Source organism: Heterodontus francisci, chromosome 35 (assembly GCF_036365525.1).
Source record: "Heterodontus francisci isolate sHetFra1 chromosome 35, sHetFra1.hap1, whole genome shotgun sequence".
Lineage (NCBI taxonomy): Eukaryota > Metazoa > Chordata > Chondrichthyes > Heterodontiformes > Heterodontidae > Heterodontus > Heterodontus francisci.
Window position 1 is genome coordinate 47,076,579 of NC_090405.1, and position 24,759 is coordinate 47,101,337.

Below are 24,759 nucleotides of genomic sequence, written 5' to 3' on the forward strand. Positions count from 1 at the left end.
CCTAGGTTAGTGGCGATTTCTGGTATGGAACTTGTGTCTTCGAATGTGAAGACAGACACTAAATATTTTTTCAGTGTCTGCCATTTCTTCATTCCCCTTGATAATTTCTCCTGTCTCTGCTTCTAAGGGACCAATGTTCACTTTCTTCCTTTACAATCAAAGCCCTTGCAATCTGTCTGTATTCCATTTCCATTTGGTATCGGCAACTGCTGTGTTTTTACTGGCCTTGATGCATTTTGGAAATAGATTTTAATTGTCGTCAACTAATGCCCCCCCACTTTAATATTGGCATAACTTGGTTCCATGGCTCATTTAGGCCAGTACTCGCACCCTACACTTAACTATGGATTGTTTTTCATTACCTAGCATGTTGGTTTCCTGTCCTGTAAGTCATGTAGATTTTCAGATTCCTTTTAAGGGTTTATGTAATTGTGTTTTCATGCTGCTTTTCATAACTGTTGGTTGAGGGGAGGATTCAGCAATGTGCTCACTTCCTTTTTTGGAAGGTTCAATGACACCTGAACACCTCCCACAAAAAGAAAATTCAGCACAAAGCAAGCAGAGCATCTAACATTTTCAGAACTGGTTCAGCAAAGGTGAAATCGCTATGCATTTTTGTTTGTGACCACCAAGTGTAACATTGACCAGATGCAGTAGATTATTCAATGTATCTCTCAATTATACCAGGTCCACAGGCCAAAATGCAATGTACACACATGCTTATGGGTCATCAGTAGCTGAGCACACAGTGCTAGTTCAAAAAAAAATGCATTTCAAAATACTTATGTTTCAGTTCCTCCTTGTATGAGTATTTTTAGTGCAAGTGCACATCTGTAGCTTCTGTTACGTGGATGGTGACGAAGTGTTGTAATTTAATTGTACTTCAAGTATATTGCAATAGCTGCTCAGCATATGTCATACTCCGTGTTGCATAGTGCTCAATTCTCTTTGTAAAACTAGTGTAGAGAGCTTTATCATTAAACATTGCAAATCAGATTTCACTCAGCAGATTGAGAAGGTATACAAGGATGCCATCGGCAGTTGATTAGTTTGTAATCCTGCAGTTGCTTCATACTTAATTCATTTACCCCTTCCTGTTTGATGTGAAAACCCATGTCCAAGCTTGACAAATGTGTTCCCATCAATCTTGTTTGCCATTTGCGAGCATTGTTGGTTGTTGGCCATTAAATGGCATTTCTTCCTAAATAAAGTCACTACACTCACGCAGTTATCTTGCTTGAAGAAATAGCTCAATTGAAGAGAATTTCAAACTGCAGTCATTTCAGTGTGGATTCGAGGGGATTCAAATTTAATTTTTACTTTAAAAGAAAAAAGCTGCTCCTTTATCAATTTTCAGTTTCTCAGCAGTATAATTGTGGTTTATTGCAAATAAAAGCATTCATAGAGAACATGAAATTACATGCAAGGGGAGGCGGTGGCGTAGTGGTATTATCACTGGACTAGTAACCCGGAGACATGGGTTTGAATCCCACCACAGCAGAAGGTGGAATTTGAATTTAATTAATAAATCGAGACAAGGAGGCCAAAGAAGAAGAAGAAGAATAAATCTGGGATTAAAAGCTAGTCTAATGATGGCCATGAAACCATTGTCGATTGTTGTAAAAACCCATCTGGTTCACTAATATCCTTTAGGGAAGGAAATCTGCTGTCCTTACCTAGTCTGGCCTACATGTGACTCCAGACCCACAGCAATGTGGTTGACTCTTACATGCCCTCTGAAATGTCCTAGCAAGCCACTCAGTTGTACCTAACCGCTACGAAGTCAATAAAAAGCAATGAAACCGGACGGACCACCCGGCATCAACCTAGGCACTGGAAACAACAACTGCAAACGCAGCCCTGTCGATCCTGCAAAGTCCTCCTTACTAACATCTGGGGGCTTGTGCCAAAGTTGGGACAGCTGTCCCACAGACTAGTCAAGCAACAGCCTGACATGGTCATACTCACGGAATCATACCTTACAGATAATGTCCCAGACATTGCAATCACTAAGCCTGGGTATGTCCTGTCTCTCTGGTAGGACAGAACCCCCCCCCCCACAAGAGGTGGTGGGACAGTGGTATACAGTCGGGAGGGAGTTGCCCCGGGAGTCCTCAACATCGACTCTGGACCCCATGAAGTCTCATGGCATCAGATCAAATATGGGCAAGGTAACCTCCTACTGATTACCACCTACCGCCCTCCCTCAGCTGATGACTCAGTACTCCTCCATGTTGAACACCACTTGGAGGAAGCACAGAGGGTGGCAAGGGCACAAAATGTACTCTGGGTGGGGGACTTCAATGCTCATCACCAAGAGTGCCTCGGCAGCACCACTACTGACCGAGCTGGCCGAGTACTAAAGGATATAGCTGCTAGACTGGGTCTGCGGCAGGTAGTGGGGGAACCAGCCCGAGGGAAAAACATACTTGAGCTTGTCCTCACCAATCTGTCTGCCGCAGATGCTTCTGTCCATGACAGTATTGGTAGGAGTGACCACCGCACAGTCCTTGTGGAGACCAAGTCCTGCCTTCGCATTGAGGATACCGTCCATCGTGTTGTGTCATACTATCACCGTGCTAAATGGGATAGATTTCAAACAGATCTAGCAATGCAAAACTGGGCATCCATGAGGTGCTGTGGGCCATCAGCAGCAGCAGAACTGTAGTCAACCACAATCTGTAACCTGATGGCCTGGCATATCCCCCACTGTACCATTACCATCAAGCCAGGAGACCAACCCTGGTTCAATGAAGAGTGCAGGTGGGCATGCCAGGAACAGCACCAGGCATACCTCAAAATTAGATGTGAACTAGGTGAAGCTACAACCCAGGACTACTTGCATGCCAAACTGCATAAGCAGCATGCAATAGACAGAGCTAAGCGATCCCATAACCAACGGATCAGATCTAAGCTCTGCAGTCCTGCCACATCCAGCCGTGAATGGTGGACAATTAAACAACTAACTGGAGGGGGTACTCCACAAATATCCCCATCCTAAATGATGGGGGAGCCCAGCACATCAGTGTGAAAGATGAGGCAGAAGCATTTGCAACAATCTTCAGCCAGAAGTGCCGAGTAGATGATCCATCTCTGCTCCCTCCTGAAGTCCCCAGCATTACAGATGCCAGACTTCGGCCAATTCGATTCACTCCGCATGATATCAAGAAACAACTGAAGGCACTGGATACTGCAAAGGCTATGGGTCCTGACAATATTCTGGCAATAGTACTGAAGACCTGTGCTCCAGAACTTGCCGCACACCTGGCCAAGCTGTTCCAGTACAGCTACAACACTGGTATCTACTCAGCAATGTGGAAAATTGCCCAGGTATGTCCTGTACACAAAAAGCAGGACAAGTCTGACCTGGCCAATTACCACCCCATCAGTCGACTCTCAATCATCAGTAAAATGATGGAAGGTGTCATCAACAGTGCCATCAAGCGACATTTGCTTAGCAATAACCTGCTCAGTTTGGGTTCCGCCAGGGCCACTCAGCCAATGACCTGATTACAGCCTTGGTTCAAACATGGACAGAAGAGCTGAACTCGCGTGATGAGGTGAGAGTGACAGCCCTAGACATCAAGGTAGCATTTGACTGAGTATGGCATCAAGGAGCCCTGGCAAAACTGGAGTCAATGGGAATCGGGGAAAACGCTCCGCTGGTTGGAGTCATACCTAGTGCAAAGGAAGATGGCTGTGGTTGTTGGGGGGTCAATCATCTGAGCTCCAGGATATCACTGTAGGAGCTCCTCAGGGTAGTGTCCGCGGCCCAACCATCTTCAGCTGCTTCATCGATGACCTTCCTTCAATCATAAGGTCAGAGATGGGGATGTTCACTGATGATTGCACAATGTTTAGCACCATTCGTGACTCCTCAAATACTGAAGCAGTCCATGTAGAAATGCAGCAAGACCTGGACAATATCCAGGCTTGGGCTGATAAGTGGCAAGTAACATTCGCGCCACACAAGTGCCAGGCAATGACCATCTCCAACAAGAGAGAATCTAACCATCTCCCCTTGACATTCAATGGCATTACCATCACTGAATCCCCCACTATCAACATCCTAGGGGCTGCCATTGACTAAAAACTGAACTGGAATAGCCTTATAAATACCATGTTTACAAGAGCAGGTCCGAGGCTTGGAATCCTGCGGCAAGTAACTCACCTCCTGACTCCCCAAAGCATGTCAGTCATCTACATGGCACAAGTCAGGAGTGTGATGTAATATTGTCCACTTTCCTGGATGGGTGCAGCTCCAACAACACTCAAGAAGCTCGATACCATCCAGAACATAGCAGCCCACTTGATTGGCACACCATGCACAAACATTCACTCCCTCCACCACTGACGCACAGTGGCAGCATTGTGTACCATTTACAAGATGCACTGCAGCAACGCACCAAGGCTCCTTAGACAGCGCATTCCAAACCCGCGACCTCGACCACCTCGAAGGACAAGAGCGGCAGATGCATGGGAACATCACCACCTGCAAGTTCCCGTCCACGTCACGCACCATCCTGACTTGGAACTATATCGTCGTTCCTTCACTGTCGCTGGGTCAAAATCCTGGAACTCCCTTCCTAACAGCACTGTGGGTGTACCTACCGAGCATGGACTGCAGCGGTTCAAGAAGGCAGTTCACCACCATTTTCTTGAGGGCAATTAGTGATAGGCAATAAATGCTGGCATAGCCAGTGTGCCCACATCCCATGAATTAATTTTAAAAAATTAATTCAACAGGTGTCAGTTCGTTTTTTTTTCTTTTAGAAGTTTATACTTGTCCTTGGTGTGGAAAGGTATAGCTGAGGTAGGAAATCAGTTAGTTGAATGGCGGAGCAGGCTCAAGGGGCCGAGTGGCTTACTGCTGCTCCTAATTAGGAACACAAGTATTGAGAACAGAGTTCAAATCAAGTTTTTAAAAAAAAAAAAATTCATTCTTGGGATGTGGGTGTCTCTGGCAAGGCAAGGCCTAATTTCTCTTAAATGTGACGTTTCTGTGGGTCTGGAGTCGCACATAAATCAGACAAGGCCCGGATGGAGGATTTCATTCCCTAAAGAACGTTAGCGATCCAGATCAGTTTTTATAACAAGCCAGTAGTTGCATGGTCACCATTACTTAATTTTTATTTCAGATTTTATTAATTAACCGAATTTCAGTTCCCCAGCTGAAGTGGTGGGATTTGAACTCCTGTCTCCACACCAGGCCTCTGGGTTACTGGCCCAGTAATGCAATATAACCACCAAGCTACTGTTCCCTTGCTGAAAGGGAGGATGAGACTTCTAGTAAGGCCAAGCACAAGGGAATAAATAACTCCTGTGGGATAGCTAATGAAATCATAACATTTGCTGGTTTAGAATGTATTTACATTATTGCTGCCATTCACCCCAAGCAGCATTGTTACTTGAATGGAACTTGAGGCTTAAGCATTGTTAAAACACATTTCAGATTTAATATGCCTGTTTTTGAATGATTAATTCATATATTAAACTGTCCTTGATTTATATATCTTACAGGGATAAAGCTGATTATTTTCTTTTGCCACCCACCCCCATAGCTAGTAAAGGTTTATTGAAGCTACATGCACCTTTACAAATGGCTCTGTAGTTGGTCTCAACTGTTGGGTGCTGCACTTTGTTGAGCTGTGTACTCCCACAAAAGTGCTGTCTGTATTTGCTTTGGGAGAAGGAAGAAACTACTGTGAAATGCCCCATGCCGCATACTATACTCGCAATTCATTGGGTCGCTGGTTATGTCAGTGAAAGTATTCCCTGCTTTAATCATGGTCCGTGCTCTGTCGTATGTTGTATTTTGAATAAGATGATTAACGTGCACATTAATTTGCAGTGAGCTAATATGGTAGAATGTTATTTTCTTGCCCTGACAGCACTGACATGTCACATTTATCCTTTTACATAATGTGTTGCGATTGCAGCTGTTATGGCTACCATGCAACAGATCATTGCTTGCTAACATTTGGTGTTAAACCTTTTTTCAAAACACTAAATGATTTTTAAAATCCTTCTCTACCACTCTGACTTCAAATTTGTGAGGTGCAAGTTTCAGACCTGATTTAGATGGGGGTGTGTGGACAAGAAAGATGTTGCATGTAAACTACAATCTGTGTGGTGTCAGCTGATCACTGGGATCTTATCGGATATATAGGGCAGGCAATGGCGTAGTGATAATGTCACTCGCTTAGTATCAAGCACCCAGGCTAATGCTTTGGTGACGTGGGTTTGAATCCCACCATGGCAGATGGTGAAAAAAGCCTGGAATTAAAAAAAGCTACTGTAATGGTTAAAAGGGGAGGCAGTGGTGTAGTGGTATTGTCACTCAATTAGTAATCCAGCACCCAGGGGATGTGACTACTCTCAATCATCAGTAAAATGATGGAAGGTTTCATCAACAGTGCCATCAAGCGGCAGTTGCTTAGCAATAACCTGCTCGGTGATTCTCCGTTTGGGTTCCGCCAGGGCCGCTCAGCTTCTGACTTTATTACAGCCTTGGTCCAAACATGGGCGAAAGAGCTGAACTCGGTGAGGTGAGAGTGACTGCCCTTGACATCAAGGCAGCATTTGACTGAGTATGGCATCAAGGAGCCCGAGCAAAACTGAAGTCTTTGGGAAACGGGGAAAACTCTCCGCTGGTTGGAGTCAAACCTAGCGTAAAGGAAGATGGTTGTGGTTGTTGGAGGCCAGTCATCTGAGCTCCAGCACATCACTGCAGGAGTTCCTCAGGGTAGTGTCCTAGGCCCAACCGTCTTCAGCTGCTTAATCAATGACCTTTTCCCCCCCATGATGAGGTCAGAAGTGGGGATGTTCGCTGATGATTGCGCCATGTTCAGTACCGTTCGCGACTCCTCAGATACTGAAGAAGTCTGTGTAGAAATACAGCAAGACCTGGACAATATCCAGGTTTGGGCTGATAAGTGGCAAGTAACATTCGTGCTGAGCAATGGCCATCTCAAACAAAAGAGAATCTAACCATCTCCCCTTGACATTCAGTGGCATTACCATCGCTGAATCCCCCACCATCAACATCCTAGGGGATACCATTGACCAGAAACTGAACTGGAGTAGCCATATAAATACCATGGCTACAAGAGCAGATCAGAGGCTAGGAATCCTGTGGCGAGTAACTCGCTTCCTGACTCCCAAAGATTGTCGACCATCTACAAGGCACAAGTCAGGAGTGTGATGTAATACTGTTCACTTGCCTGGATGGGTGCATCTCCAACAACATTCAAGCTCAACACCATCCAAGACAAAGCAGCCCGCTTGATTGGCACCCCATCCACAAACATTCACTCCCTCCACCACCAATGCTCAGTTTCAGCAGTGTGTACCATCTGCAGGATGCACTGCGGCAACACACCAAGGCTCCTTAGACAGCATCTTCCAAACCCGCGACTTCCACCAACTAGAAGGACAAGGACAGCAAATACATGGTAACACCACCACCTGCAAGTTCCCCTCCAAGTCACACACCATCCTGACATGGAACTATATCGCCGTTCCTTCACTGTCGCTGGGTCAAAATCCTGGAACTCCCTTCCTAACTGCACTTTGGGTGTACCTACCTCACATGGACTGCAGCAATTCAAGAAGGCAGTTCGCCACTACCTTCTCAAGGATAATTAGGACTGGGCAATAAATGCTGGCCTAGCCAGCAATGCCCACATGCCAAGAATGAATTTTTAAAAAACCACCACAGCAGATGGTAAAATTTAAATTCAACTAATAAATTTGAAATTAAAAGCTAATGCTGATCGTGAAACTATTAGTGGTAATATCATTAGATTAATAATCCAGAGACCAGGCTAATACTCTGGGATATGGGTTTAAATCCCACCACAGCAGCTGGTGGATATTAAAATTCAGTTGGTCTGCACTGAGAGTGAAAAGGGGAGTTTGGTAAGTGAGTGAATTTTAAGGGTTAATCTCGGGGCTAGTTTTTGTTTCGATAACTGAAAGAAATCGCTAAATGTAAAGAGATAAGTTAAGTTTCTTGCAGTTTTAAACCGGGATATACTAACAGAGTAGCTGAAACTAGTTAATTAGTTAGCTAGCTTAAACTGGTTTCTGAGCTTTAGCAGAGCTCTCGCAGAGCTGCACAGCATTGTTTTGAGACTATAAATTGAGGCGACTCTCAGTGCTGCTTGTCTGCGTTGAGTGCTGCAGAGGGCACAGTGTGAAGAAGGGAGTTTGGTAAGTGAGAGTTCGGTAAGGAGGGGAACTATAAATTAAAATAAATTTGAGTGCACCGAGTGTAAAGTTGGGAGTTCGGTGCATGAGGGAGGGGCTTCTTTCTTTCTTCTCCCTTTTTTTCAGCCTCCAGTAACTGCCTGTCTCTTGGGTACAGCGAAACAAGTTGATTAGTGAGTAACTGGTAAGTTATTTTACTTCTCATTGTTATAAGTTTTTAAAGTTGCGTTACGGCGGGTCAGCTCAGCCAAGTGGAATGTATGTCCTGTGGTATGTGGGAAGTCATGGACGTACCACGTGTCCTAGACGAATACATCTGCAGGAAGTGTCACCGGCTGCAGAAGCTGGAGCTCCAGGTTTCAGAACTTGAATGGCGGCTGGAGTCACTGTTGTGCATCCGTGATGCAGAGGACTATGTGGATAGCATGTTTAGGGTGGTGGTCACACTACAGGTTAGGAGTATGCATGCAGAGAGAGAATGGGAGTGCCACAAAGATTCAGCAGACTTGTTCCCGGGATGGCGGGACTGTCCTATGAAGAGAAATTGGAGAAACTGGGCCTGTATTCTCTAGAGTTTCGAAGAATCAGAGGTGATCTAATTGAAAGCTACAAAATACTTAAAGGGATAGACAGGGTAGATGCAGGTAAGATGTTTCCCATGGTTGGCGAGTCTAGAACCAGGGGACACAATTTCAAAATTATGGGGAAGCCACTTTGGACAGAGATGAGGAGAAATTTCTTTACTCAGAGGGGTGTGAATCTTTGGAATTCTCTACCCCAGAGGGTTGTGGAAGCTCAGTCATTGAGTATGTTTAAAGCAGAGATTGACAGATTTCTAAATACAAATGACAAATGGGGCGGTTCAGTGGTTAGCACTGCAGCTTCACAGCTCCAGCGACCTGGGTTCTGTTCTGGGTACTGCCTGTGCGGAGTTTGCAAGTTCTTCCTGTGATCGCGTGGGTTTCCTCCCACATGCCAAAGACTTGCGGGTTGATAGGTAAATTGGTCATTGTAAATTGCCCCTAGTATAGGTAGGTGGTAGGAGAATTGAGGGAAGGTGGGGTCATGAGAGGGAAATGGGATTAATGTAGGATTAGTATAAATGGGTGGTTGATGGTCGGCACAGACTCGGTGGGCCGAAGGGCCTGTTTCAGTGCTGTACTTCTCTGACTCTATGACATAAGGGGCTATGAGGATAGTGTGGGAAAAAGGCATTGAACTGGATTGTCAGCCATATCGTATTGAATGGCGGAGCAGGCTGAATGGCCGACTCCTCCTATTTTCCTATCTTGGGTGAGGACATGATTGGCCATAGTTCTTCACCCCCTGCCCCTGTAATAGTTGAATAAGCTGTTATTACTTAATGTCTTCACGCATGAAGAACTGACGCTTGGACACGTCCTTGAAGCATTGCTGATACAATGAGGTAAATCCCAGCAAATGTCGACAGGAAAATTGGATGTAAAAAAAAAAAAAACATTCTTGCATTATTTGTTGCTTTGTAAAGCCAACTTGAGAAATGTCTGGGAAATTGCTGAAAGATCTTCACTTTCAGCTTTAGTTAGCACAAGGCCCAATTCCATGGGATCAATCCTGTCTGCTTTTGAGATGCTTTGCACGTTCAAGTGTGCCGAATGCTCCTGGCACTGATTGGCATCCTGAAGATTTACCCCTTGATTTTTGGCTGAAGCTGTGAAGCATGCTTACATAAAAGACCAAAAATCTTTCTCGTGAGAGAAAAAGCACATCGTCGGTTGAAGGTCTTCCTCAGGCTCTCATTGTGCTCTGTCCTGTGCTATTTGAGGCTTGTATGCCAAAGCTTGCTGACATGTCTCTTCAGCCTGTGGCTATAATAATGCAAATATGACCACCCAACTTGCTTTGCCCTTAGTTTCACTTTCCACTCTGGGTAATAAGGGAGCGACATTTATTTCACTGTTTTTATTGGCCATTGAGCATCCACAATAATCAAGGCAGCAAATGTAATTCATGCCGGCCTATGTTGGGGATTGTGGTTTTAATTCCATTTCTGGTTGCTTTATTCGATAGTCCATGCCTTTTTTTTGAAAACTCCATTTTCTTTTTATAACTGGGAATGGCAATAGCTGCTTTCCTAACTGAAAGCACTGAAGCATGGCTGAATTTTCGCTTTGCCATGATGTACTGTTTTGAAACTACCACATGGTTGGCAGTGTTCATGGCGATAAATGTGCTGTAGTTTGGATGACATATAAATCGTGCGTGAAGCTCAAGTCACTCCTTTGAATGTTCTTCCTGTTATTTTATAATGGAAATTGATGAATCCAGATTGAACAGTGAGGAACAATTTTTTCAATTTTAGAAGAGAAGTTAAGTTTAAGCAACAGCAATTGGTTTGTAACTGGCAGAGTTTTTGAGTTGGACATGAAGGCAAATTTTATTGGTAATAAACTCTGTTTGTAAGTCTGGTGTTTTTATTGAAGAAAGTACTTCTGTGTTGTCGTAATAAGCCTGTTTTACGATGAGAAATGGAACATTGGCATTTTTATTTCGATGTTTCTAATCAGCTTCAATACAAGTGTGCTAGCAGTAGTCGGGTTGACTGGAGGAATAATATCCCACTACTGTTGCAATGCACAATATGATTTACGGCACATGACATGAGTTTCTTCTATTGAGAAGAGCCAATGTTCTTCATGGCTCAAGGTTTAAGAGTAATACGAGAGCAGATAAATAGAGAAATAGCAGTTAGGTGCCTTAAGGTTTGACTATAAATAGTCAATGACTGGGAAAAGCAGATGCTTAAATTGCATGGATATTCAAAAATCCGTAAGTTTTCTATACCACAATGGGAGTAATATGATTTGATACTTTTGATGCCTAATCGAAAAATGAAACAATGTTGAAAGTGTTTTTGGTGTAATAACTTGGCAGATATTGAAAGCTTATTTTTTGCACCCACAGCTGAGTATATTGGCATCTAATTATTCCTGTTTCTCGCAAGCTGCTGGCAGTTGTACATTTATTCCTCCCCCTGCAATTTATCATGTTTTTTGTCACACAGTGTAGCTTTTATGAAATTACCTGCACCAGGATGAAACTATTCCCAAGATGAAATATTTGTCCATGTGCTAGTTTCCTGTCAAAACCATTAGATGTCTTAATTAGTATCTTGAGGTATACAAGATGTTTTCATACAGCAGCAGATATTGAGTGCTTCAATGCTATTAACTTTTGAAATAGAACTGTCGAAAAAGCACAGTTAAGTGGCTATCAAGTGTACATCCTTGATAAATGGTACTTTGGCTCCTATCATAACATGCAGTGGCAGAGGATTTGTAATAATGCTGTCTTTTGTTTCATTAGCTTCACTGCCCATACCATGAGTTGACAAAAATCACAACTTCAAATGGTAGCTGAGCTGAGGTTTCTGCTATATCAAATATATGTTTCATTCCTTGGAGAATCTTTATCAGGAGAACTTTGACAGAATTGTATCGGAATTTCCCAAGGCAGTTATTGATCATCCTTACCGGGAAGTATTTAGGGATTGGGGGTGTGGGGGATGCTGGAAATCTAAGAGAAACACATTCCGGGAAATACACAGCTAGTCCTTTGCCACCTGGGAAAAGCCAGTTTATTGTTTCATTTGTATGAAGGAAAAGCCTGTTCTCTTGTTCTGTAAAGAAGGATTGAGTTCCATATTGACTTTACCATTTGTGAACTCATATTTTGTTTATCTTTCCACCATTTTTTAAACAGTCATTCTTACTAGGCAGTAGACTGAAAAAGATTTGGTTATAGGGTTCTCATATCTTATGACTCTAGTTTTCTGCTTCTTACGGTTTTGAACTATTCGTACATTTTCACTTTTTTAAACTTTTGCTTGCTCGAGCTTAGAAACGTCAATAACAGAATGTTGAGACTATCTAAACCAAATTACGGAGATATTCAGGAGATGTTGTACACTAGATTCCCAAATGGGGTCAGTATCACCTTATCTAAACCCAAATTGGGCACATGTTGGCATAAGTCATAACTTGGGGACATGCAGATTTGTGCAAGTTGCTGCTGGAGTTCATCCAACTAAGTGTATGCATCCTTATTAATGCATGAACTGTAATAAGCATCTTGCTGCTTATCTAGCTATAACCACCCTACCAGTTACAGCATTGATTTGCAGGGTTAGTGAGAGCGGAATGGGGGAAAATCTTCTAGTTTAACTCTTAATCACAACAGTGCTGTATGTTCCGACAGGTCTGTCTGGATCAGTTCTCGGATTACTGTAAAAGTTTGTAATTAAATCTTAAGGTTTTAAATCTAACAATTTAAAATAATTCTCCACTTCAATATTTTGAACACACAATCTACGCTGATGAGTACTATACAAATGAAGTGATGCAATGTCTGAGGTGCTATGTATCGGGTTATGATAAATTGAGATCCCACTTGCCTGTTCAGGTGTACGTTTAAAGGTCTCTGTTTGATGAAGAGCAGGCTAATTCTTCCAGTGGCTAACTTCTGATCACTGAGCTACTTTAAATGGTTATTTATCTCGCTTGTTTCTGGGACCGTGCAAATAATTCAGTGGCCATGAAGTGCTTTGAGATGTCCCAATGACACAGTAGATGAGGAGTTTTTTTTCCTATGTGTTTTATAAATACAGTGAAGATGCATTAACCAATTGGTGTTTTGATTCTTTTTGGGGCTGAGGGCTGCTTTATACATTGTCAAAGAGGATGGGGATGTTCACATGTTAAAACATGGCAAAATTAGAATTTTAGAACATATAGTCTCAAGCCTATATTGTATCTTCAGGTATAAAAACAAAGTGCTGGAAATACTCAGCAGGTCTAACAGCATCTGTGGGCGGCACAGTGGCGCAGTGGTTAGCACCGCAGCCTCACAGCTCTAGGGACCCGGGTTCGATTCTGGGTACTGCCTGTGCGGAGTTTGCAAGTTCTCCCTGTGTCTGCATGGGTTTCCTCCGGGTGCTCCGGTTTCCTCCCACATGCCAAAGACTTGCAGGTTGATAGGTTAATTGGCCATTATAAATTGTCACTAGTATAGGTAGATGGTAGGGAAATATATAGGGACAGTTGGGGATGTGACAGGAATATGGGATTAGTGTAGGATTCGTATAAAATGGGTGGTTAATGGTCGGCACAGACTCGGTGGGCCGAAGGGCCTGTTTCAGTGCTGTATCTCTAAAACTAAAAAAAACTAGAAGCAGAGTTAACATTTCAGGTCAGTGACCTTTCATCCGAACTGGCAAAGGTTAGAAATGTAATAGGTTTTAAGCAAATAAAGTGGGGGTGGGGCAAAAGAGAACCAAAGGGAAGGTGCCCCTGGCCCTTTACCTCCTCTCTTCCCACTATCTAAGGCCCCAAACACTCCTTTCAGGTGAAGCAGTGATTTACTTGTACTTTAAATTCAGTATACTGTATTCACTGCTCACAATACGGTCTCCTCTACGTTGGGGTGACCAAACGCAGATTGGGTGACCACTTTGCGGAACGCCTCCGCTCAGTCCGAAAATATGACCCCGAGCTTCCTGTTGCTTGCCATTTCATCACACTCCCTTGCTCTCATGCCCACATCTCTGTCCTGCAATGTTCCAATGAACATCGACGCAATCTTGAGGAACAGCACCTCATTTACTGATTAGGCATACTACAGCCTAACGGACTGAACATTGAGTTCAATAATTTCAGAGCATGACTGGCTCCCCTTTTTATTTTTAGCTTTATTTTTTATTTTTATTACATTTTAGTTTGTTTTATCATTCAACTTTTTTTACCATGTGCCTGCCCACTGTTTTCTTTCATGTTTGTGCTTTTGGCTAGGGCTTTCATTATTCTGTCATTTAATACCCGCTCTGCATTAATGCTTTGTCTTTCACTACACCATTAACACACTCTTTGCCTTTGCCCCATGACCTCCTTGTCAGTTATTCTCTGTGACTCTCTGTCCTAATAAACACCTTCCCTTTGTTCTCTTTTGCCCCACCCCTGCTTTATTTGCCTAAAACCTATTACATTTCTAACCTTTGCCAGTTCTGATGAAAGTTCACTGACCTGAAACGTTAACTCTGCTTCTCTCTCCTGAGATGCTGGCAGACCTGATGAGTATTTCCAGCACTTTGTTTTTTTCAGATTTCCAGCATCTGCATTATTTTGCTTTTATTGTATTGCATCTTTAGGTGTTGCAGTACTTTTTTGTAGCTTCCAGACAGAAGGAAATAAACTTTCTTTTTAAACAAAATAAGCAGAATGTTCTTTACTGTCATTTTGTTGCCTATGGCAGCTTAACTTTTGACAAATATTCAAAGTAGTATTTGCTGAAATAAAATACCAGTACATACCCCTGAAAGGCCATTGCTCTACTTATGCAGTTCTGCATTCAAGAAACTAAGTAAGACTTAAGCTAATAGCCAAGGCTTACAGAAATGTAAGGAAAAGTAGAAATTTAGCAGACTGGAAAAGTTATAGAAAAAATAGTGATACAAAGAAAGTAATGGAGGGCAAAAAGGGAGCATGACCAAAAACTTGCGCGAGTGTTCATAATAGCTAATAGTTTCTATAAATACATTGTAGGTGATCAGGAGGAATGCATGTCCATTGAAGACAAATGCAGGTGATGCTATAATGCATAATAGGGAAGGGAAGACCTTTTTAACTAATCCTTGATTTGGTTTCTAACAGTGAATAAAAGATATGTATTCATGAACGATATTGAATGTTGGCCTTTATCTAAATGAGGGTTTGAATATATTAAGGATGTGAAATTGTACTTCATTTATACAGAATTTTGTATTGGCATTGTTTTGGGCATTGTAACTCAGGAAGGGCCTTAGAGGGGCACAGCACAGACTCACCAGAAAGGGTTAAAAAGGACATTTTGCATGAACTTGTCATGTATTTCCTTGAGTTTAGAATGATGAGGTGTAAGCTCACTGAGGTGTTTAAAATGATTAAAGCTTTTGAGACAGTAATTTACTATTGTGACAGAATCCAAAATAATGGAGCACAAACTTAAAATTAGGAGTGAAATCCGGAAACTCTTGCATACAAAGGCTAGTAGAAATCTGGAACTCTGCCCCCTGAAAAGGCTGTGAATGTTGGGTCGCTTAATTTTCAGGCCTGAGATCAGCAGATTTGTATTAGTTACAGGTATCAAGGGATATAAATCAAAGGTTACATCATCAAGCCATTCGGGAGTAAATGGAGTTGAGGTACCAATCAGCCATGATCTAATTAAATGGTGGAGCAGCCTTGATGCTGTACAACCCCTTCTTGCTCTTTTGTGGCCGACCAACAAAGTGAGTGAGGGGGTGTGCATCATGACAAATTCTAGTTTGGTGAGCACTTCTTAACATAAGCTAGGTTACCGGAGGTAAAATAACTTGTATATTATCTTATCCTCGGGTTATCCTAGAAGTGAATTGCTTTTGAAATTTAGTCACACCTTTCAAACCTGCAACCTCTACCAACTAGAAGGACAAGGACATCAAATGCATGGGAACACCACCTGCAAGTTCCCCTCCAAGCCACACACCATCCTGACTTGGAACTATATTGCCGTTCCTTCACTGTCGCTGGGTCAAAATCCTGGAACTCCCTTCCTAACAGCACTGTGGGTGTACCTACCTCACATGGACTGCAGCAGTTCAAGAAGGCAGCTGACCACCACCTTCTCAAGGGCAATTAGGGATGGGCAATAAATGCTGGCCTAGCCAGCGATGCCCACATTTCATGAATGAATTGAAAAAAAAAAGTGGACAAGTTCACACTTTCCCACATTATACTCCATCTGCCAAATCTTTAACCTAGCTATGACCCTTTGCAGACACCTCTTGCCAACCTGAAAATGACCCATTTATGCCTACTCTCTGTTGCCTTTTAGCAACCCAATCCTCCATCCATGCTCATGTTACCCCCTATACCATGGGCTCTTACTTTGTTTAGTAACTTTCAATGTGGCAGCTTGTCACATACCTTCTGGAAATCTAAGTGCACCACATCCACAGATTCTCCTGTATCCACGTTGCTTGTTACTGCTGCCAGTTCTGGTTTTGCACTTGGTGGCCTGTAACAAACCTTGCTAGAATTTGAGAGGTTTTCACATCAGTTAAATTAGTGGCAAGCTGAAACCATAAGTCAACTGATAATCCTCTCTGTGTCTCTTTCCTCCTTTAAGGCACTCCATGAAACCTACCTCTGACCAAACTTTTGGCTATCTCTCCAATATCTCATTGTGTGCCTTTCTGTCAAATTCTGTTAACATTCTGGTGAAGCACCTTGGAACTTTTTACTATATTTTAGACACAATATAAATGCAAGTTGTTTTTTTGCAGAGTTAAGTACCAGCTTCTATAGGAGCTGCATCACACAGTGTGAACAGTTTCCACAGTTCCAAAATCTCTGGGACTGAGAAACTAATTCCATTTAATAATGTAAATTAATCCTGTATTTGGAATCTGGTGTAACATTTTTCTTGAAAAATACTTTGCTCACAGGAAATGTTGTAGCTGTCAAATTTTTGCTATTTTCCAGCCTGCTTCCATTGCCCAGGTTTTGATGTCAGTCGTTTGCCATCAGATTGCATATTTGGGTAACAAGTGTGTTGGTAAGATTGTTAATCTAGGTGTTGGGAAATTTCTGCTGTTCCACTGTCTAGAGTCCATTTTACCTGCTGATAAACTCGCTGCAGTGATGCACTGGATGAAAATGTTTTTGATGATGCACAATTGCAACCAATTAACACAGATGCAATATCATATTGTGGCTTCAGTAAATATTATAATCTAACTTTTAAGTTACTTCTGAATTTTGCCATAGTTAGTTCTAAAAGAACGGCTGAAATTGCAAGTTCTCCCTGTGACCACGTGGGTTTCCGCTGGGTGCTCCGGTTTCCTCCCACAGCCAAAGACTTGCAGGTTGATGGGTAAATTGGCCATTGTAAATTACCCCTAGTGTAGGTAGGTGGTAGGAGAATGGTGGGGATGTGGTAGGGAATATGGGATTAATGTAGGATTAGTATAAATGGGTGGTTGTTGGTCGGCACAGACTTGGGTGCTGTATCTCTAAATAAAAAAAAAAATAAAAACCATCACTTGTTTGTATTTGGATCGAACAGACATTCAATTATCTGACCCCACCCATACTCTCATTTATTTCCTTTACATGTATTGAAAGCAATTTGTATTCCAGTTGAGCATCTAGCCAATGTTCTTAAAGTGTTTTCATGTAGCATTTGTAATTTAATTATACTGTTTTAGATCTCTACTTTCGGTTGACATATATCAAGATGTAGAAAAAGATTGCTATTTAAACTTGTATTGTAAAATTAGATTCGAGTGCATAAAACATTTTTTGTATGTTCAGCTGCAGATAGAAAATGATAATGATTTCAGCTGAACATTTTTCATTGGCCAAACGGTTATCAGTTGTGGGGGGGCGGGGGGGGGGTAACTGGATTGTTATTGGTCTAGGAATTTAACTGGAAGACAGTGCTTGGTGGCTGCATCAGAATCTGTCCACTGATCTATGTGCAAAATCTGCATTGTATTCTGTTCATGGTGCCTACGCTGGAGAAGTATCAGACTGGCCAGTATATCTTGAAAACACTTAGCAATTGTATGCAAAATCCTAGAGACTTGTGGATTTATTGAAGTGGAATTAAGAGGCGAGGGTTTTGCTGTTTGGTCCATTCTTGATCTTCCTTTGTGGCAGCTGAAGTGCAGTGACTCGCCTGTGCTCCGGCTGGCAGCCAGCGACAAGGATTTGCAAGCAAGTATTAGCTCTGAAAATCTGTACCAGGTGTGCTTCTGTTTCCCTTTCCCACCATCCCTAATTTACCATGTGTCCTTTACAGTACAACACTTGCACAGGGAATGAGGTGTTTACTGTCAATTTATTTGTATTTGCGTAACCATGTAAGCGCTGAGATTATTCTGAAATGCTCAGGCCAGATGAGTCTCATAAATGATTCAGTGAGCATGGTGATGTTGAAAGTGGTGGTCTTTGATGTGTTTTTAGTAATTTAACTTCAGTGCATGTACTATTGTAACGTTATTGACCCATGGGTGTCCTCGTAGTTACCATTCTGTTTGGGGTGGGACGGAGCAGGAAATTTAATTATGTTTATTGGAAAATGTGAGGTTGTAGTCTGGTATTTTTTATCAGGCTTACTGGTGAATAAGAAATTAAAATGAACTGCTGTGATGGGCCTTGGAGACATGCTGCTTTTGTGTAAGATCATCAGGGCTGAAAGTCTGTCCTTTTTATCAGGAAAAATGACTACAAAGCATTAATCCCTCCTGTGTTTTGTTGCTGTGACTGCAGAATACTGCTGATCTACTTGAAGGAGCCAGTGCATGCCCTCAGTACTGCATCAGTCTGCAGGATAGGCCAGCCCAACTGCCTGTGGTAAAATTGTGCACTGGAGCAAGCTGTAATGCGATCAGTAGCTATCATTTTTGCACTGACGCATTGTTGGTGTTCTGCTAATTAGTGCTCTGCTGAGTGCTTCTCTACTTTGAAATCTGGCACTGCTTATACTGTTAGGAATTTCTTAGTTGACTCACTAATACTGCAGATACTAAAGTCTAATTTAACAGCTTTATATTCATCCACTTTATAAAAGGCAGCTTTTTGCATACTCTGTCCTGCAGACACAGTTAAAAGGGAAAACAATGCAAATGTATTTTTTCTCCCTTGTTGACCTCAGATAACCGCTACCTTTGAAACTTGATCTTTTGACATAGTCTTTCATTGAGGGAAGCAACTTGCCAAACTCCACTGAGTAGAGCTTTGGGGAAAAAAGTGAAGTCTGCAATAATTTGTTTGTTCAGGCTAGAATACTAGCACTGAGACGACAAATCTTGGCCCTTTTTGGAAGTATGAAATCGCTACCTACTTCTCTTTCTACCCCACAGTGATTCCACCCTTCTAAATGTAGCTATTGCTGTTTCCAGGTTCCCCGCAATGGTGGACTTGAGTTGCCTGTGAAGGAGATGTAACCTTGCATGCTCATTGTGGCTTTTTTATTGGTGTGGGTGCAAAATGTCTAGCTTTTATGCAACTCTCCACATCAGTGCACCTGAGGTTGGGACCTTTTAACAATATGTCCCAGTTCATGTTGCTGTGCTTGGTTGCTCAAGAATGCTACTCATTTCCTTTTGCATCTAGTACACAGAGGCACCAGCTGAGCTTGCCACCCTGAGATTTGAAAAGGTATATAATGGATCAGTAAGAGCTTGAACTTGTACCTATGCATTTCTTGTCACAATCCATTATCAAGCTGGTGGATAGCACTGTTGTACAAATTGGTAGGATGAATGTTTCTACTCCAGATCTCAACCAGCCTGTGTGAGCAGTCACTGGATATAGAAGAGTTTCCCCATATAGAAAGAAGAAACATTTTGAAGTGATGGCCGGAAAAGACTGCTCTTGGGCATATTTGCTTGTTAAAGGATGATTTTGACAGAGGCCTGAATCAGGCCTTTTGCTTGTCTTATCAGCTGGATTCAATGTATGCCAGAAAGACATTTCTTAAAACTAGGGAAACCAAAACTTGTTAAGTTAGTGTTGCAAATATCTAAACTTTTGAGTTCATTTTTTTGCGAGACACTCTTATATTTAAAAAAAAAGTCCACATTTCAGTGTATTCACATACTGCGGAGTACGGCATGGACCGGATGATCATCATCTAGGTTTCTTGATGGGATACTTCAGAGTGGTACAAAAATATATGGGACCTAATTCATGTTTATTTTCTTGATCTAGGTTTTTTGTTCTTCTGAAATCTCTAGTGTTAATTATATATAAACTGTGTTTAATTGTATACAGGTGGTGGGCGTTAACTGGGGAGCCACTTGAGACAGACTGAAATTGTGATTGTTGGCTTAGGAGGTGTATGCTTGTCATGTGTAACCCTAAATAAATGCTTATGAAAGTGTGTAAAGATTGACTCCAGTTCTATTCTGCATCAGCTGATTTTCCGGAATATTAACATCTCGTAGGACTGTCTTTTCCAGGCACATGAGTTGTTTTGTTTTAGCAATAAGTATCTTGTAGCTAAAAAAAAACACGAAAAATGAAGGGTTATTTCCGTATCACATACTGCCAGTCGTTTCCTAGAGAAAACGCTACAATGGCAATTTTTTTTAAAAAAGAGGATGTACATTGCTTTTTTTGGGGTTCATGGGCGGAAGTCCACCATTTTAGTATCACACTGATTGTGTGGATTGTAGGCTGTGAAGCACTTTTGGGAAAACTGTGTGCATGCACTGTACAGCAACATCAATGCAAATGATGCCAGAACGGACTCCAATAATCTGAGGACCAGCTCCTTGGATCAACCTGAGATGTTAACCTAGAGTTATTTGATTCTTGAAAGATGACTCCTGACTGAGTATCCAGACAGTTATGACTATTCTCTGTTGGTATCAGTTTGAATTGGTACCCGCATTGTTATGATCCTGTAGTTTTTTTTCCCGGGAAGCATGCAGTGTGCCTTTTAAGGCTGGGAAAAGAGCAGTGCTACTTTAAGGCAACAAGCTCCAGAGACTAAGTCAAAGAATGCATTCTGGTTGCCCCGGAGACTGTCACTCGGAGATTGAGGATCGAGAGATACATTGTTGCCGATTGACATTTGAAACTAGTCGGAAAAACTGGCTTTTGAGACAGTTAACAGAGCTAAGCAGACTGTCAGCCAGCATATACTGAAGGAAAAGAGAGCTCTCTTGGTTTATATAAATCCAGTTATTATACTCAGAAATCTGATGTCAAGCCAGATTAATTTCTTAAAATAAAATAACCAATTCATTTAACTACTGAACTGTAAATGTTGAAATTTATCGCTGGTAAAGAGCATTAATTCAACTGCTGAACTAGACTATGGACTGTTGTACTGTTGAAGAACCTTTTACCCCCCATCTGACAGCTGTGAGGACTTCAAGCAACCTTTGTCTGTTCCACATTGGAAGATTTCACTTCGGCAGGAGCGTAAATATGCAAGGCCACTAATTTTTTCTATTTTAAATATTTATATCTTAGTGTTTAAGAATTTAGTTTTTCTAATTAAACAGTTAATCTGTTGATCTAAAGACACTTGGTTTGGTTAGCCTCATTCGGGGGTTAATAGATGGTACCATTTGGCTGGGTCTTTAATTTGGAAAGTTTAAAAATGATAGGTGATCTGTGGAGGGACGGGACTGAATCAACAGTGCGTTTCTCCCACCACAATCAGAATCGTATAATTTGATTGGGGGCTTTGACTTGAGTGGTCTGTCGTAACAACATTGCAAGTTGAATCTCCTATTCAGATAAACAGAGCTGCTTCAAGGTGCATGCAGGACATCCTATAACTTGGGTGAATCATTATTTGTAATTATACAGTGCCTTCTCACATCTTAACACCCCAAGTGCTTCACAAAATGAACTTTAGTGATTAATTAGATAGACATCAGTGCTGTTTGGAAATATTTCCCCCAAACGGTGACATAACTGGCCAATTAATCTGTTTTATTTGGTTGGATCAGTTGATCCTAATGTTTGTCCAGTGTCCTCTGAGTAGCTCAGGAGAAAGTGAAGGTTAGGAAGAGTTTTCTACCTTGAGTCTGTGAATAGACGAGATGTGTATCTTTCAAAAGATAACACGTTCCTTTTTCTCTGTGTTGGCCATTCATTCTCCCCTTTAAGTTCTCAATTTGCATTCTCAACTTCAGCATTTGTTCCCTCGTGTTGCTGTGGTCATGTTTTAAAAAAAAAAATTACTGTTATATCATTTCATTTGTTTGGGTATAGTGTGAAAGAATTTTACCAACTGTATTCTCAGTATATGCACAAAGATCCAACGATTTGCTACTGTCTGTTTATTGCAAAATGCAGTTGTTCGACTATGATCCGTTAAGCACTTAGACTACCCTGACTCAATTCATGAACAATGCTTATCATTTAAAACTGCCCAAGTTCTTAATTGTGGACGAATCTCGGATTTATACTCCGTAACGTGAATCCATTGCACTGGTAAACTTTACTTAAGTGGAACTTTTGTTCCAATCTCTGGTTCAGAGTTGTATCAACAGTACTTGTTCATAACTGGTCTGGATGAATTAGGTAGTCCAGGAGTTGTATTGTTCATGAATGACTTGAAGGTTCTCTAGTTGTGATTTTCTTGAGTATTTCCTATACTACCACCACAGAGTTTCTTGCACAGCTAGCTTGATGCAGTGTTATGGCCGAGAATGAAACAAATGGGTTATCCCTATTATATGGTGAATAACAGCCTGCTGGAGATATAGTGCATGGAATCCAGATGGTGTGAGCCATAACAGATGAGCTTCAGTGGTTTAGGGTTTTGTGAACCCTGACTTTTATGGGTTTGAATAAATATATAAGCTATTTTTGGTTCAATGTTTATTTTGGAGGTTGTATTTATTACTCCCAAGGTTTTCTGTCACACATACACAACAAAAAGCAGCCACTGTAAATGATAAGTACAAGACACCGAGTGAAGATAAAGTGCTGACGTTAGACTGGAAGAGTTCATCAACTTGCCATTTGTTTTCCTTTAATGTATGAAAATATCCCACAGTGCTTTGCAGGTGCATAAATGGACAAAGCTGGTCACCAAGCCAAAGGAAGAGATACTGGAGATGACTAAAAGCTTGGTCAGAAGTAGCTTTTAAGGAGGGTTTTAAAGGAGGAGAGAGGGGTTTAGGGAGAGAACTCCAGAGCTAAGGGGTGAGACAACTGAAGGCAGTGGTGGGCTGAAGCATGTGAAGAATGCCAAGTTCCCAAAGGGTTGTCGGGCTGGAAAAGCTTGGAGAGAGGGTGTGGGGGATGAAGCATGGAGGATTTGAACATGAGGATGAAAATTTTAAATGTGCTTTCATTCAAATGTTGACTTTTGGTGAGATATCATTTTCAGTAAAATTATGGACTCTTTTGCAGGTTGGTTATTTTCCACAGTTGTGTTGCATTTTAAACTATTGGTGGGGGGGGTGCGTGGGGTGGGGGGGGCAGTTCAGGGTTATGGGGAACAGGCAGGAAAATGGAGTTGTGGTCAAGATCAGATCAGTGGAGCAGGTACAAGGGATTGTATGGCCGACTCCTATTTCTTGAATTTTTGTGTTTGGTGTTGCATAACAACCTATGCATAAGATTGCAATCTACATTATCGCATAATATTTTTCAATGAAAACCCTTTGGCCCCTCTTTGAACTTGCAAAAGAAGAAGCCAACTACAAAGAAATTTCAGAAGTCATTTATATCCTGTATTGACAGTATTGCATGCGTCAAAGTAGAAATGTCAGCTATAATTTGTTTAGCATATGCAGCTGTTGAAAAATGGAATTCGCCAAGTAAATGATGTCATCCAGAAGACCTCTGCTCAAATATTGGCATGGATGGGACTTCTAAACTGCATGTTTATTGTGATCTGACATGCCAGTTGAAATTTTTTTATGTACTTACTGTTGTGACACTCTGGATTTTGACACAGATGGGAACAAGGAGAAGGATGGAGATTGGAAAAGCGGATATATTCATTCCACACATATTTTACCAGGGCATTTCCAGACTGCTGTATTTTCCAATGTAATTTGTCTCAGTATTCTGGACTATGCCTGTTAGTCTGCTTGCTGATTTGGTTTCGTCATTGATGTCTACAAGGTGGTTCCCAGCTGTGTGGAAACCTAAAACCTTCTGCAAGAGCATGGAGGGGAATATCCTAATTTGCATTTTCCCCTCGCATTGCCTACTGATAGGGAGGTGGGGTGGAAGGAAAAAGTATTGAAAAGATTTTTGTGCATGCTGTTTGATCCTGGTGGTATTGGAGATATATAACAATTTCTTTTCATGTTTAATAACTTTGAGCATGTTTCAAAGGCTGTACATTCTTGACTGAAGCGTTAAGCCTCAAACAGCGTTATTGCATACACCAGATGGTGGCATTTTATCAGTGTATTAATAAACTGCATTAATGAGATTTAAATACTTGATCTGTATCCATTTCTGTTAACACTTCATAAAAACAATTTATCACTACTTTCATCTTCTGTACGATAGCATAGTCTGGGAATAATAGTTTTTATTTGGTAATTCTTAACTTGGTTTAAAACATGCATTGTTCCAGTCCTACTCAGGCCCCTCCCTCATTCTCTTTTCGGTATATTGATGACTATCGGTGCCATTTCCTTCTCTCACCCTGAACTGGAAAACTTCTTCAACTCGACTTCCAGTTTCTACCCCTCTCCCACTTTCACTTGATCCATCTCCAACTCTTCCCTTGCCTTCCTCGACTTCTGTGTCTCCATTTCTGGCGATAGATTATCAACTAATATTCACTATAAACCCACTGACTCCCACAGTTACTTGGACTATACTTGCTCACACCTTGCTTCTTGTAAGAACTCTATTCAATTTTCCCAGTTTCTCTGCCTTTTGTCATAGCTATTCTGATATGACCTTCCATACCAGTGCTTCTGATATGCCTTATTCCTGAACTGAGAACTCCCCCACCCTGTCACTGTGTGCATTCCATTTCCTGCTCTCACCTCTT

At 41.7% G+C, this 24,759-nt stretch overlaps 1 protein-coding gene across 5 annotated transcripts in view; it reads left to right on the top strand.

The window, feature by feature from the left end:
• Positions 1–24,759, top strand: part of csk (C-terminal Src kinase) — a 157,084-nt gene that overhangs the window by 72,767 nt on the left and 59,558 nt on the right. The window contains exon 1 of one of the 5 annotated variants that reach the window (XM_068015467.1): positions 17,798–17,981. The exons of the other annotated variants lie outside the window; for them this stretch is intronic. The gene's annotated coding sequence lies outside the window, so the exon portion shown is untranslated. Of the gene's footprint in view, positions 1–17,797; positions 17,982–24,759 lie in introns of those variants that run through there. 5 annotated transcript variants of the gene reach the window in all.